We start from the raw sequence: 14230 nt of genomic DNA, 5'->3' as shown, positions 1-14230 counted from the left end.
TCTGCTCTTGTTAAATGGAAGTTTTTCCTTGCCATTGGAACTTGCTAAATGCTGCAAAGTCCTGACTCATTGTGACTCATTGTTTCCAATGTTTTTGGAAAGTGTCTTGAGATAACGTTTGTTATGATTTGGCACTATACAAATAAAGGCTGATTGATTGATTAATGGATTGATGGCATGGACTGCCTGTCTTTGCTTTACTGCACAGACAGGCAGTCTGTTCTCTGTAAAAAATAATGTCCCAGTAGTGACAATTTAAAGTCAACTAGAAAAAACACATCTCATTCATCAACTTATAAAACATTGAACACACTCTAAAAATCCTTGGGTACGTAGGTATACAGACAGTCTGTGTCATGTGGAGCACAGACAGCCTGTACCCATATATAACACTGTTATTTTACAGGGATATTCTTTACAATGCTACATTTAAATATGCCAGGATTTTAGCGTTGACATGTTACAGTGTTATCAGGAGTTAGATTTTGTATTTTTATACAAATAAGATTGTTGCAAGGCCCAAAACAAGCTAATTGGTAGGCTTAACCCCAGCTGAACTTAACTCTACAGCCATCATATGGGTTGCCATGTGGGTTATTGTGTGACAGGATTTTTTATGAGATCTTTGATCTAACTTTTAAAGGCGACTCAAGTGAGCAATGCTTGACAGCCTGTTTGGCTTTTGCTAACCGACTCTTCTCCCTCTGTACTTTTTGTCCAAATATGGTCATAGAAACCAATGAAAGTGATAAGACTGATTCAGGTAAGGTCACAGCGGCTGATTTGTTGCTTTGCACTTGTAGCAACATTAGCATCCTACTTGGCGTGTAACTTGTTATGAGTTCATGATGCCAAGTTTGATGAACTGTTGACATCTGAGGCTAATTGACGTGAAATCAAACGTTGTGTCCATAATTCCTCGATTTCTTGCAGAGTAGTAAAGCAAAGGCTGCACCTCGACAAGCTAACTCTGCAAAGTTTCCAAGACAGCAAATGACCGTCTGGCACTTCATAGCATAGATGGGTTGTGTTATGGTTGATCTCAGGTGCTGATATGACAACAAATTTAGAAAAAAACAATGTTCTTCCATTTTCTCAGTCTCTGGTTTCTGTCAAACAGAGTCAATAAATAAACAGCGTTGTTGACAGATGACTGTGCAGTGGTAACGTAGCTGGTGAGTGTGTCCAGGGTTTGTTTTACATGTGTTTTGGAACAACAGAGCAGGAGGATACTCAAATATTTTTGGCGAAGGAGGGTGTCAGTCCCCAGGGAACCCGTCATGGGCAAATTAGACTGAAGCTGGGAGGAATGCACGTTGATGCCCTCGTCCTCACCCTCCTCTCCATCCCCTCCTCACACTCTCCCCCTCCCTTCTCCTCCTCCTCTCTTTTCTCCTTTAATTGGGCCCGTTCTCTGGCACCTCTCCAGATAACACTGTCACTTTACGCTGCGTAATAAGCTATTAGCCCCAGCCGGACTGGACTCCACCGCTACCCCGCGCTAATCGACATGGACGTGGTCATTGTGTGGGACAGGGACTCAGGACAGCACAGTCCGGCTATTGTTGTAGCCTGGACCTTGGAGCCCTGGATGCCCACACCCTGGCTCTCAAAGGGTTGAGGGCGGGGGGAGAGGGGGAGATCAAGGAGAGGTGAACTCACTCCCACTGCCCCCCAGGAAACAACAAAACAAACTGTAACACCTTCAGTTCAGCCATCTTGCTTTGGCAAAAATATGACTTTGAGCCATGTTCCAACACAAAGGAGCACCTGTTAGACTATCAGACCCCCCATCAGAGAAAAGACGAGTCTGAGGCCGTGCTGACGGCTCTGTGAGGCTATACAGGGACACATGGAAGCAAAAAGAGCTCCAGCTTTAATGTTTAACAAACTTATCAATCACTGTAACTTGCAAAGTTTTCATTTAGGTCAGCAACACTTAAAGATGCTATGAGGAGGATCTGTCTCACATACACTGTCATGAATTACTTTTAGCGAGGTGTGTGTTTGTTTTGAAATTAAATGGTGATCGAAACAAAAAAAAAATCTCTGTTCAAGACAACTTTTTACTGGATACAACATGTCAAGGTAAGGCTTTTATCAGCACAGTTAGGTAGCGCTACGGTTTGAAATGTGTCATCAACCAAATGTTGTAGTATCCAGCTATATGTAGTGCTATCGGCAGCCTGGTGCCCTGACGTATCTGTAGGCTAACGTGACAAAAAGTAAACACAGTCAGTTTGTAAGTAGTTTAGTAGCTGTCCGTAAGTAGCGCTACTGACATCCCAGTGCTGTGACGTTGGGTAATGTTAGTAAATCCTGGTTACGTCCCACTAGTTATCTACCAATCAGAGCTAACGTAACCTCACTCTTCATTTTATTGATAGACTCTCAAGTTTGAACAGACCACTGCAGAATAACTGCTGACTGTGGGCTGGAGTCAACACTAGCATAAACTGTTTAGCCCTTTTAGACTTTAGCTCGTGCTCTATCTCTCTCCTGTTTAGGTTTCTTCTCCTTTTCTGTCCTTTTTCTGTCAGCGTATAAGGCTCCAGTGTCCACCATCACTACAAAATTAATCACAGAAATTGTTATCCGCGGAGAAAAACACAGATTTCTCTTCTCACAACTAAACTTCATCAATTGCCGTGGGGTTGTCATAGAGATTTAAAGGTGCTGTAAATCAATCCAGTCCTGTTCAACCCAATCAGGAAGCTAAAAAGTAGCATTTAAGAATAACCTGTAACCAGTGATATTAGCGCTGATTATCTAGGAGGAAGACTTTTTCAAGATCACTTAGGACGTCCTCACAGTCCCTTTAATCTGCATCATAACTAGAACCGATTCTGAGAAGTTGCTGTACTGAGTCATGAGTTTACATCAACCCTGGACCATCAAACATCAATATGGACTTTAGTATATCTGCCTCTGCTGTTACAGCACACTGATATCAGTTTAAAATCACAGGCCGTCCCACTGATGAACATTTAAGTATCCCACAAAACTATAACGCAAACATCTCATGTACAACTTTAGCATGTTTGTCTGTTTTTCACCATTGGATGTTTTTCTTAATATCTTTTCACTTTACACTTTGCACCTTTAAACAAATGTTTATATATTTTTAACCGTTTTTTGTTGTTGTTGTTGTTGTTGTTGTTGTTGTTGTTTATTTGTTTTTTGGCTTTTTTTAAATTCCCTTTAATTCTTTGATACTGCTACAGCTCCTGCCTACCTGGGGTCCCTCATCCAGGTCTACACTCCTCCTCACCCACTATGCTCTGCCTGTGAAAGACACCTGGTGCTCCCAGTCCAGCGTGGCTCTGAATCTCTAGCCAGACTCTTCTCCTCTGTTGTTCCCAAATGATGAAATTAATTACCTAACTCTATACAATCAAAGAGATGTTTGAAGACTCATCTGTTCAGGGAGGTCAAATCTCTTCCTCTCTGTCCTCAAGGGTAGAATGAGTCTTAAGGTCTCAGACTCAGCTCTTAGTGAATTTTCAGCACTAATTACTGGTTGTTGTTGAAGGTTGGAGTACACTGTTGAAGAAATTAATTGTAGTTAGTTGGCTAGATTATGAGATTATTAGCGCCAATATTGCTGGTTACAGGTTATTTTAGATTGCTACTTCTTAGCTTCCAGTTTGGGTCAATAAGGACCGGATTGAGGTCTCTATGACAACACCACGCCGGCTGATGAAGTTTAGTAGAAAGAAGAGAGATCTGTGTTTTTCTCTGCTGAAAACAATTTCTGTGATTAATTTTGTAGTGATGGTGGACACTGGAGCCTAACTGTCCGACAGAAAAAGGACAGAAGAACAGAAGAAAGAGAAACAGGAGAGAGATAGAGCACGAGCTAAAGGCTAAAAGAGCCGAGCTGTTTATGCTACTGTGCATTCCAACCCACAGCCAATGGCACTACATTTCTTTAATGGCAGCAAAATAACTTGTAGCACTTTGTCGCACTAACTAGGATTTCCTCTGTCTAAGTTCTTGCTTGTGTTGTACGTCGCTTTGGATAAAAGCATCTGCTAAAAGAAACTGTAGAATTGTAGCTATTTGGAGTTTGTTAATTTATGTTCGAGCCCAAAAAAAACAGAATCAAGAAACTGATTTTTGATAATTGTGTCATATAAATACTCGTAGGCGTCATTATGAATCTTTTCTCTTAAATCTGTAATCTTATGTACTGGATGTGAGTGCAGCTCTGCCGAGCATGATGAGACGAAGGCGGGAACCCTACTAAACCATGTAACATCTCCTGAACAAGCCCCAACACCTCCAGGCTGGAAATTAAGGGGTTAGACGAGGCCTTGGCGCTGCAGCCTGTCTGAGGAGCTAATGCGCGCTCCCAGCAGCCCTGGCAGGGCGGGAGACAGAGCCGTACTTTATGTTAGGGGATGTACAGACTTCACGCTCAGCGCTTGAGTGTCAATCTCAGCAGATTCGGAGCTTCATGAATCAAACGTGAGGAAGTCTGTGAGAGGAACAGCGCGTAATTACCCGACTGGAAACACAAATACTGAAGTCCTCTTCTTTTTCTTTTTTTTCTGCGTCTCAGGATTTCAAAGATGTCAGAGTCTGTTCATGTGTGTTTGGAGGAATGCTGCAGGGGAAGGAGGGCAGGCTGGGACAGAGCTGTGAACAGGTGCATGATGGGTCCAGGGAGGAGCCCCTGTGGTTCGGTGTGTGTAGGAGTGTGTGAGTGATGGAAGGGGGGTCTCTAATTCCACAACTTGAGGTGTGTTATGAATTAAAAATAAAAAAATTAGGAGTCATTTTTCATTCAAATGTCAAAATTTCGCACAGTCTTTCCACAAATGTGAGTGTACACGCGAAGCACTGATTCACTGGATGAGATATAACTGAATTTCACTGATTTTGATTTCTTATTTTAATCCTTATGCGTTATTAAAACTAACCCATCCATCCCTCTATCAGCTCCCCTCCCCCCTTTCCTCACACACACCCTTCCACCCTCTAATCCAGCCCCCTCTGAGCTCAGGGTCCTGGGGAAAGGTTCATCCAAAGGGCGAAATCAGCCTCCATGGCAAAGTTTTAGCTGAGGGGGTGTGTGAGGGGGGATTCATCAAGTCGGGGTGGGGGCATCTGAATGTGGTCGAGTGTGTATCTATGTGTGTGTTTTGAGAGGAAAAAAAAAGTTTGGGTGGGCTGTGTGTGTGTGTGTGTGTGAGGGAGAGGGCATCGTTTGAGCGTGTGTGTGAGTGTGTGTGTGTGTGAGCTGGAGGTTCACTGGTTCTGAGGTTCCTCACCCACATTTGTCCGGGTTCACTGCTCCGAGTGTGTGTTCTGAGGTCACGGCCGAGATGCTGGTCAGCTCCTGGTTCACGGCGGCTGACGGAGGATTCAGAGTCTGGACGGAAAGGAGGCAGAAAATGACGACTGTGTTTGTCTGATTGGTGCAAAAAAAAAAAGTAAACTGGAGAAAAGTAAAATCTTATCAGGTGTTTTTGTCTTATCTTCAGAAGAAAATGTCTTTTTAGACTTAATATGAGCCACATTCACCTGACCAGCCCAGAAAAATGTTTTATTTCAAGTTATTTAAAGACAAAAATGTGGTCTGAACTGCTTACAACAGGTTAAAAAAATCTGCCAATGGAACAAGAAAAAAGTTACTTTTATTAGGATGTTATTCTAGTTTCAGGTAAATTTTTGATCAAATTTTTTCCTTTCATTGGCAGATTTTTTTAAAGAGCCGATGTTATCGTCCCTCCTCACACACTTCCGTACGTCCTTTACGTTGGCATTGCAGTTAACCTATACATCCACTCGGGTGGGCAGCCCAGAGTCAAAAGTTTATGACAACAACAAAAAATTAAAAAAACAAACATGGCGACTGTGGGAGAAGTATTAATAATGCTCCGCTTGCATAAAAGACAAAATTGAGGCAGCGTTGTTGGAGGCGATGGTTGGCAAGTCAGCTAAATACATCGCCAAAGTTCCATCATTGTTATTTCTCATCGTGTCTCACTAAAGCTACATATCCAATAGTAACAGCAACACTGCCCCCACGGTTTCCTGTGGTACTGCTCCCTTTGAACCAAATCTGTAAACCTGATGGAAACGTGCAGAAATACAGAAAAAATAAAGGCAGAGCACAGACAGATGGCTCCGTCTGTATCCGTATCCATACATAGCATTGAGTATAAATGGGCCTTCACTTGTTACAAGCAGTTCAGACCTCAATTTGTCTTTAACTAACTTGAAATAAGACATTTTTCTGGACTGATCAGGCAAATGTGGCTCATTATCAAGCATGTTACGCGTGCATGAGCACTTGTTGACATGGAATCCGCCTCGGAGCAGACGGGCAACCCGATGAAAGCTTTGCGTTGTCATGTAAATGCACAAGTCTATGTACAGTGCGATGTGTAAACAGCAACGGCCATCTTCGTGTGAGGAGGGCCTTAAAGATCATCATCAGTATTTGGCCCCATTTCCACCAAGCAGTCCAGTTTAGACCGGTACAGTTTGGTACAGGTTGGATCAGTTAAGCCTGATCCCATTTGTGTTTTCACAGCCAACCGTGTCCCCTCGTGGTAGGCAGTGTGTGAGTTTGATGCTAACAGCCGCATCAGTTGAATAATAGTCTGACGCTGTAGCAGCTCAACGTAGTGCGCCTTGCTCATAAATCCTGGAAGAAGAAAAACGCAACACGGTAAACAAAGAGCAACGATGGGAGACATCCAGCTATTGGTCTTCTTTATGATTTCCATGTGGCTCTTTGTTACAAAAAAAAATCAAGCTTTGTTTCAGAGAAGGCTGTGTGACACCAGGAGAAATGCAGCCGCTGTCACACAAGAAGTGATGATTCTCTCCACCAATCAGCAGTTTACGGTGTTGTAGCTCCATCTTCAGGGATCAGTTGGTTTAGTCTGGCACTCCTAAGAAAGGGTCCCAAAAAGTGGGACGGCTCATCGTGGTTATTTGGGGATCCGTCCAGGGATTAGTCGGTGCAAACGCCATAAAATGTGTGCCAAATTGAGACGAACCATACTGAACTGCTTGGTGGAAACTGGGCTCTAGTGTCTATGTTTGATGAAACCATAGACCGTATGAAATATGGACGTAGTCTCTGCAACGTCACCCATCTGTTTCTGAAATGAAGCCAATTGTTGGAACAGTGTGTGCAGATATAGGTCTGTTTTGGGGTTTTTTGTCTGTGTTTTGGCTGGTGTGTATGTGGTTTCCGGTTTTTCTGGAGCCAGCCTCATCCAGATTCTTGATGGAGAGCAACTTTTCACACTTCTTCACAGGCTTCATTTTTCTAAACCTGATGTTTCCCCTTGGATGACACTTGTGACCAAAGTAGATTTCCTGGTGAAACTTGGTTTGAACATGAGCACTGATTGGACATAACCAATTTTACCGCAGTGGGTGCTAGTGCTCATGGGAAATAGAATCTTCATCCAGGAAATCCACTCCAGATTCTGGGTAGCTCTCAGTGTCTCAAATGTGTCCTGATTACATCAAACCTTCAGGTGCCAATTAAATCTCAAGTTCCTGCAGCTTGATTTGGACGGGATTGTAAAATAAATCAAAGCTAGAGCCGAGAGCTCGCTCTGTCATCCACACCTCACCCAGAGATAACATGCCATGCTCAACAGCTCCTCAGCGCAACTGATGGGAGTCAGTGAAGGTAGAGTCTGCTAACTCTGCAGCAGCGACTGATGGCTCCACGGAGGAGCGACAGGAAGGAGAGAGGTCCCCGCTGCAGTAAGCGTGTGTGTGTTGTTTACAGTTTACACAGCAGCACACTGGCAGAGCATCAAAACCATGTTGCTTTTTGTTATGAGGTAAACACAACCCCCAACCCTCAGGCGGGAGCAGGACAAACAGCAAAACCCCGGGAGGTCGCTCGGCATCAATGATACCCTGACGCTGCAGGGGAGAGAGTTACGTCCCCAAAGGAGGTAATCAAATATTTAATCCACTGAGACTCTGAGAGCTTTGAATCAGTTAAATGATGCAAAGTGGGAGAATGTGTAAAACAAGAGGAATGAATTAAAGTTTTGATCTAGAGTTTTAAAAGTAGGGTCAAAAAGGTCATAGGATGTTTGATGACATGCATCCGCTGCTGGTTTGGTTTTGGAAAGAGCTTCACATCTGCACAGAAACTGCACATTGCTTCTTGTAACAGTCTTCGTTCCCTGAGCTCTCAGGATCCAGACTGTGTCTTAAATGTTAGTGCAACTGAAAGTCTAGGTTTTGCTATAATCTTGCTCTGCTTGCAGTTTTTGTATCACAAGAAGTTTTGCACATGACCAGGTTTCTGCAACCTTTACTTTCATAGGAGCCATTCTGCCTCAGCTCACCTGGATTTAAGTCATTTCAGAGCCACAAAATCTACTTCACCTTCGGATAAAGACACCAAAGTATATTAAATTCTATACAAAGTTTAGATAAAGTGAATGGTTGTATAAACAAGCAGTTTTTGAATTTATGTAATTGTAGTTGTGATGTCTTTTTTATTATAATTTTTAATATATTTGCAAAAAAAAAAAAAAAAGGCAAAATTTTGACTTCTTAGGTTTCTAAAACTTTTTGAGACTTCAGAAAAATGCAAAAATTTCACAAATTTGAATCAACATGAATTTGCAAAAAAATATGTTTGTTTTTTTTTTTAAAAACTGTCAAAAATTGCTTAAAACTGAACAAGAAGTTTTTGTAATTATGTAATTGTAGTTTTGATGCCTATTTTTTTTTATTTTTTAATAAATCTGCAAAGAATTTTGCAAAGTTTTGACATTCCTAAAGTTTTTTTTAAAAAATTGAGACCTCAAGAAGTTGCAAAAATGACAAAAATTTGAAAAAACATGAATTTGCAAAAAATCTTTTCAAATTTTTTTTTTAAATTTGCAAAAAAAAAAAATGCTTGAATCTGAACAACAACTTTATGAATTTATGTAATTGTATTCATGAGGTCTGTTTTTTTATTATTTTAAATACATTTGCAGAAAAATTAGCAAAATTTGACATTCTTAAAGTTTTTTGAAAAAAATTGAGACTTCAGAAATTGCAAAAGTGACAAAAAATAAAACATAAATTTGCAAAAAAAAAAAAATTCTATTTGAAAAATTTGCAAAAATTGCTTGGAATAATGAAATAGAAAAAAAACATTTTGAAATTCAAACAAAATTAGAAATTCAAATAAAAAAGTTATAATAATTAAGTAAATTTGCAAAACTTAAAAAAAAAATTGAAACAATACTTAAATTAGATAACGCTCAAAAGCTATCATTTTTTGTTGTTCCCCAACTTCTTCTCACATGTCAAGCATGTATATTAGGCTGGAACATTGGCAGTTTAATGAATTCATCCAAACAGAATTAAAATCTGTATTTTCTTCCAGATTAGTCTTTTTGTAGATGTAGTTATCTTCCCAGGGCTGTAAAACTTGAGCCACAGGTGCATGGAAAGTTGGTGGGCTGTTGTTGTTGTAGGAGGTGAAGTAGAGCGGTGGCAGGCTTTAATGACAGATGGGATGAAGATTTACTTCAACAAAATGTTAACACATAATTTTATTTAGTCAATGTCTTTAATTATCAATACCTTTTGTAAAAAAAAAAAAATTTATTTCAATATTTTTAGAACTACAAGGAGCCACTGCAAAGGTGTCAAAAAGCCACAGGTTGAAGACCCTTGCACATGACAGTGATAGGGATGGTTTGTAAAGGTAACAAGTTGACATAAACAGTTGTTTGTATCAGCAACATAACTTTCCTGTGACTTGAATTAGTTTTGTTGCACGCTCAGGATTTGCCAAAGCATGCCGTTAGTTTAATCCATAAATTCTGCCAACTGTCCCTGCAGAGGACTGGCACCATTTCAGACTGTGTCCCAACTGTTACCCCAGGTTACAGTGTTAATATATTTGTACACCACCTGGTTAAAACCCACAGAAAGGGAAGCAGGGTTATGGTCTGGGGGTTGTGTGTGTATGTGTGTGTGTGTGAACTGAAGGGGGGAAGAGCTGGAAAGCCCCCAGTCCAGGTGCAATCCAGGGCCATCCGCGACGCTCCGTCAGCTTCGCGCCGGGCCAGCGAGGGGTTCAGACAGAGGGGGGTGGAGGGTGAGATCTTCTCACCCCGCTGGCCTTCTTCTGCGAAGCGGAGCTGGTAATTTGGACAGAAATCTGGATTTGTGCCCGGCAGAGCCTGGGCAGCGAGGCAGTGAAGCAGCCTACGGTCGGGGCTCACAGCAGGGGAGAGGGGCTGAACTCAGGATGACCAATATGTTTTCACTCGTTCATTCATTCTGCTTTTCCTCAGAGTGTTCCCTCTTTCTCTCCCCCCTTCTGTTCTCTCACTGTACTGATCCACTTCTCTGTGATCAGCTTAGTCTGCCTCCACTCCTCCGGACGGTTCATCAACTCCTTTGTTAACTGTACATACCAGAGGAAATACAGTTTATGTCTGAATTTAACAATTCACTAATCGGAAACATGTATGAATGAAAACTGGAGTCAGCGCCTCACCCTATTATTCCAACCTCCACCAGTTAAGTTGCTTTTCACATCTGTCACTGTTTCCCACTAACTGATGTGTTTGAGCAGGAAGAATGGAAGCCAGTGAGGGACCCCACCTTATTGACAGAAGGCCTGTTAGTCAGAAATTTAGTTTGGATTTAGCTGATATTCTTTATTTTCATTTGGACCAGTATTTCATTGAGTTTGCATCCCATAAAATCAGTTCATATCAGAGCCGTCTTAACCCATGGGCATGGTGGGCAGTTGTCAGGGCCCATCCACCCCCATGAGTTTAGGGGGCCCCAAGATCAACAAAAAGTTTTGTTATATTCATTTATTTTGTTTTTTGTTTTGGTTGTTGATTAAAGTAAGTATGCAACTGGCCCAACTTGTTGATTTTCCTGGGGGCCTGTGGTGTTGTTAAGACAGCTTGGGTACACAAAACATGACTGATCGAAGAAAACATCATCTTGTTATAAAACAAAGTCAGAGTAATATCAACTGACAACAATGACTTCAACGTTGTTTGAAACAAGAATCATGAAAAAAATAATAATGAGAATGGAGAATGTCAACAAAACCCAAACTAATCTTCTGACTACAGCACCTTTCGACTTATATATAACGAACAAGCCTTGGGATTTTCTGACTAACAGGCATTCTTATTGACTGGCCTTCTGATTTCAGACTAAAGCCACCTCCGACTAATGTGCCTTCTAAATTTTCTGACTAGTGAACGTTCTGATTTTCTGACCGATGGGCCTTCTGACTATTGGGGTTTCTGACTAACAGGTCTTCTGATTTCTTTTACTAACGGGCCCTCTAAATTAGCAGGGTAGCCCTAGCAGGCTTTTTAAATAATGGGCCTTTTTGTGATCTGACTAACAGGCCTTTTGACTTCCTAAGCGGCAGGATTTCTGATTTTGTGACTTACAGTCTTTCTGATTATCTGACTAACAGGTCTTCTGATTTCAGACCAAAGCCACCTCTGACTGATGGGCCTTCAGCTTTTCTGACTAAAAGGCCTTCTGACTAATGGTATTTCTGATTTTCTGACTAACAGTCTTCTGATTTCAGACTAAAGTTACCTCTGACTTATGGGCTTTCTGATTTTCTGACCAATGGGCCTTCTGACTATTGGGGGTTTTGACTAACGGGTCCTCTAAAATTTCTGACTAAAGTGACTTCTGGCTAACAGGTCTTTTTGTTGTTGTTGTTGTTGTTGTTGTTGTTGTTGTTGTTGTTGTTGTTGTTGTTGTTTTACTTACAAGCCCTCTAAATTAGCAGGCTAGAAGGCTAGCCCTAGCAGGCTTTTTTTTAACTAATGGGCCTTTTTATAACCTGACTAACATGCCTTTTTACTTTCTGAACGGCAGGATTGATGATTCTCTGACTAACAGTTCTTCTGATTTCAGACCAAAGCCACCTTTGGCTATTGGGCCTTTGGCTTTTCTGACTAAAAGGACCTTCTAACTCTAACTTACAGTCTTTCTGATTTTCAGACTAACAGGTTTTCTGATTTCAGACTAAAGCAACCTTTGACTAACAGGCCTTTATGTAATCTGACCAACAGGCCTTTTTGACTATCTGAATGGCAGAATTTCTGATTTTGTGACTAACAGGTCTTCTGATTTCAGACTAGAGCCACCTCTGACTAATGGGCCCTCTGATTTTCTGACTGAAGAGCCTTTTGAGGATAGGGCAGGCACTCAGTCTGGGGATGTAAACCAATTTCTAAGGACCAAACTCTGAGATGTTGAACAGCCAGTTTCCTACATAAGCTCAAAAATTGTTCTCAGAAACTCAGCATTACATCACACACTTCATCTTATAAAGAAAGTATCATCGACATATAAAGATATAGTTGCCTATTCTCACATCACACAGCAGACTTTGTCGTCTTTTTGTTTTGTCACTGTTTTTCATAACTGTTTTGGTTAAATTCAGAAAAGACTCAAACTAAAAGTTGAAGGTCCCTAAAATAAGCTAGTATCCTTCATTGCTCATCGATGTCTACACAAACCAAGTCCCAGAGTTTGTAACCAAACACCGCTCTGATTGCTCCCAAACAGAGAAGCAGTCGTGTAGATTCACCTGCCAGCATTTGTTAGTCAGTGTGAGGTCTACATCTGCCAAGGCAGGCACAGCAGAGTAATAGAAGGTGATAAAGAACCCCGTAATAGAGCATGGCAGAGGAGGTAATTACAGTGAGGGGTGTCTTTTAAAGGCTTGTTTGTAATGATTCATGGTTGCACAAATGCAATTTTCAATGTCACTCCCCTCTCATCACTCACTGCTGCTCACCTGGATCTGCAGGTAACCTTGCCTTCACCCCTGTGAGGAGCATCTATACCCAAAAAAACAGATACAGAAGGAAAAAAATACTCTGGCTCATTTCCAATCCAGCAGCTTCTCGTACGTAGTTTCTCGTAGCTCTGTAGCTTCTGGCGCTAAGTGTTTCTGTCATCACACACACCTAAACAGCCCATTGAATGTTATTATTCTCAGAAGACAAACAACGATCGGGATGATTCAAATGTACGATCTGATCTGTTTGTTTCCAGTCAGCACGCATGTGTGAGCACGCCAAAAACTTTCTACACTCCAGCCAAAGCAGAATTAGGAGATGATAGCCGAGGATTGGCAAATTGGAGTAGTTTACCGTTTCCAGTGGATGCAGCATGGTGTTCAGAAAAGGCCTGGATCAAACATCAATAGATACAGATAGGAAGGTGATAAACAATATTTAAAGGCCACTGAAGGAGGCTGTCCTCACAGTGGAAGGTCAAAACAGGGGGTAGTAAGCATTGCTACACAGCTGCATAGAAAACGCACATTGCTTAATTCTTTGAAACCCAATGCTCTTTGAATTACTGTAACTCCTCAACCATTTAGGATTGCTGGAAAATTCAAACACCTCATTAAAGAAGAAACAATAAGCCTACAGCGATAGGGATACACATGCAACAACGTTATTTTTGAGTACTTGTATACCTTTAATTGGATCGGAAAGGACAGTAGATCAAGATGGAAACAGGAAGAGGGTAGGGAATGACGTGCAGGAAAGAGGCCACAGGCTGGGTCTATGAGGGCGAACCACCTGGAGTATGACCCAGACCACTGGACTATCTGCGCTCCTAATGGCGTCTGCATCACAGGCAATGATTGTTGCAAGCTGCTTTCATTACATAACTCTTCAATGATTTGGGCAGGAGAAATAAATTAAGTCTTTTGGAACCCTCAAGCAGGCTGTGTCATAGATACCTGTGCTACTTTATTAAGGTTTTCACTTCATGCAAAATGAGGTTAAGGCCTTGTACACATGTAACTAAGTATTTTCAATAATCGAATATTACCCCTTATTGGTTTTTCAAAATACTTTCGTCCACACATAAGTGGGCGGCTCGAAGCATGCCAAACCTCTAGGTGGCAGTGTTTTCCGTCTTGAAACTTGTGCCAGCCAATCAGAATGAATTTTCATCATTCAGTTCCAAAGACTCTGTTTCCCCAATGTGTAGCAAATGTCGACCACTGCCCCCGGTGCAGACAGGCCCCTCAGGGAAACACTGGGGTCCTAAAACTGATAAAAGGATAAAAACATGTAAAAACTAAAATACGCACTTTATCCGTTATAAACAAGGAAAAAACAGGTGACCCTGTTTCCCGATGCATACATGAAACCACAAAATTAAAGTTTTCCGAAATCTCCATTTTGGATGAAATTTTCAGAAATCTTTG

The sequence above is a fragment of the Halichoeres trimaculatus genome, unplaced genomic scaffold (assembly GCF_033239565.1).
Source record: "Halichoeres trimaculatus isolate MK-OKI-2021-1 unplaced genomic scaffold, fHalTri1.1 fHalTri1_scaffold_17, whole genome shotgun sequence".
Lineage (NCBI taxonomy): Eukaryota > Metazoa > Chordata > Actinopteri > Labriformes > Labridae > Halichoeres > Halichoeres trimaculatus.
The sequence above is the reverse complement of the archived record's forward strand: the minus strand, read 5'-3'. Positions refer to the sequence as shown.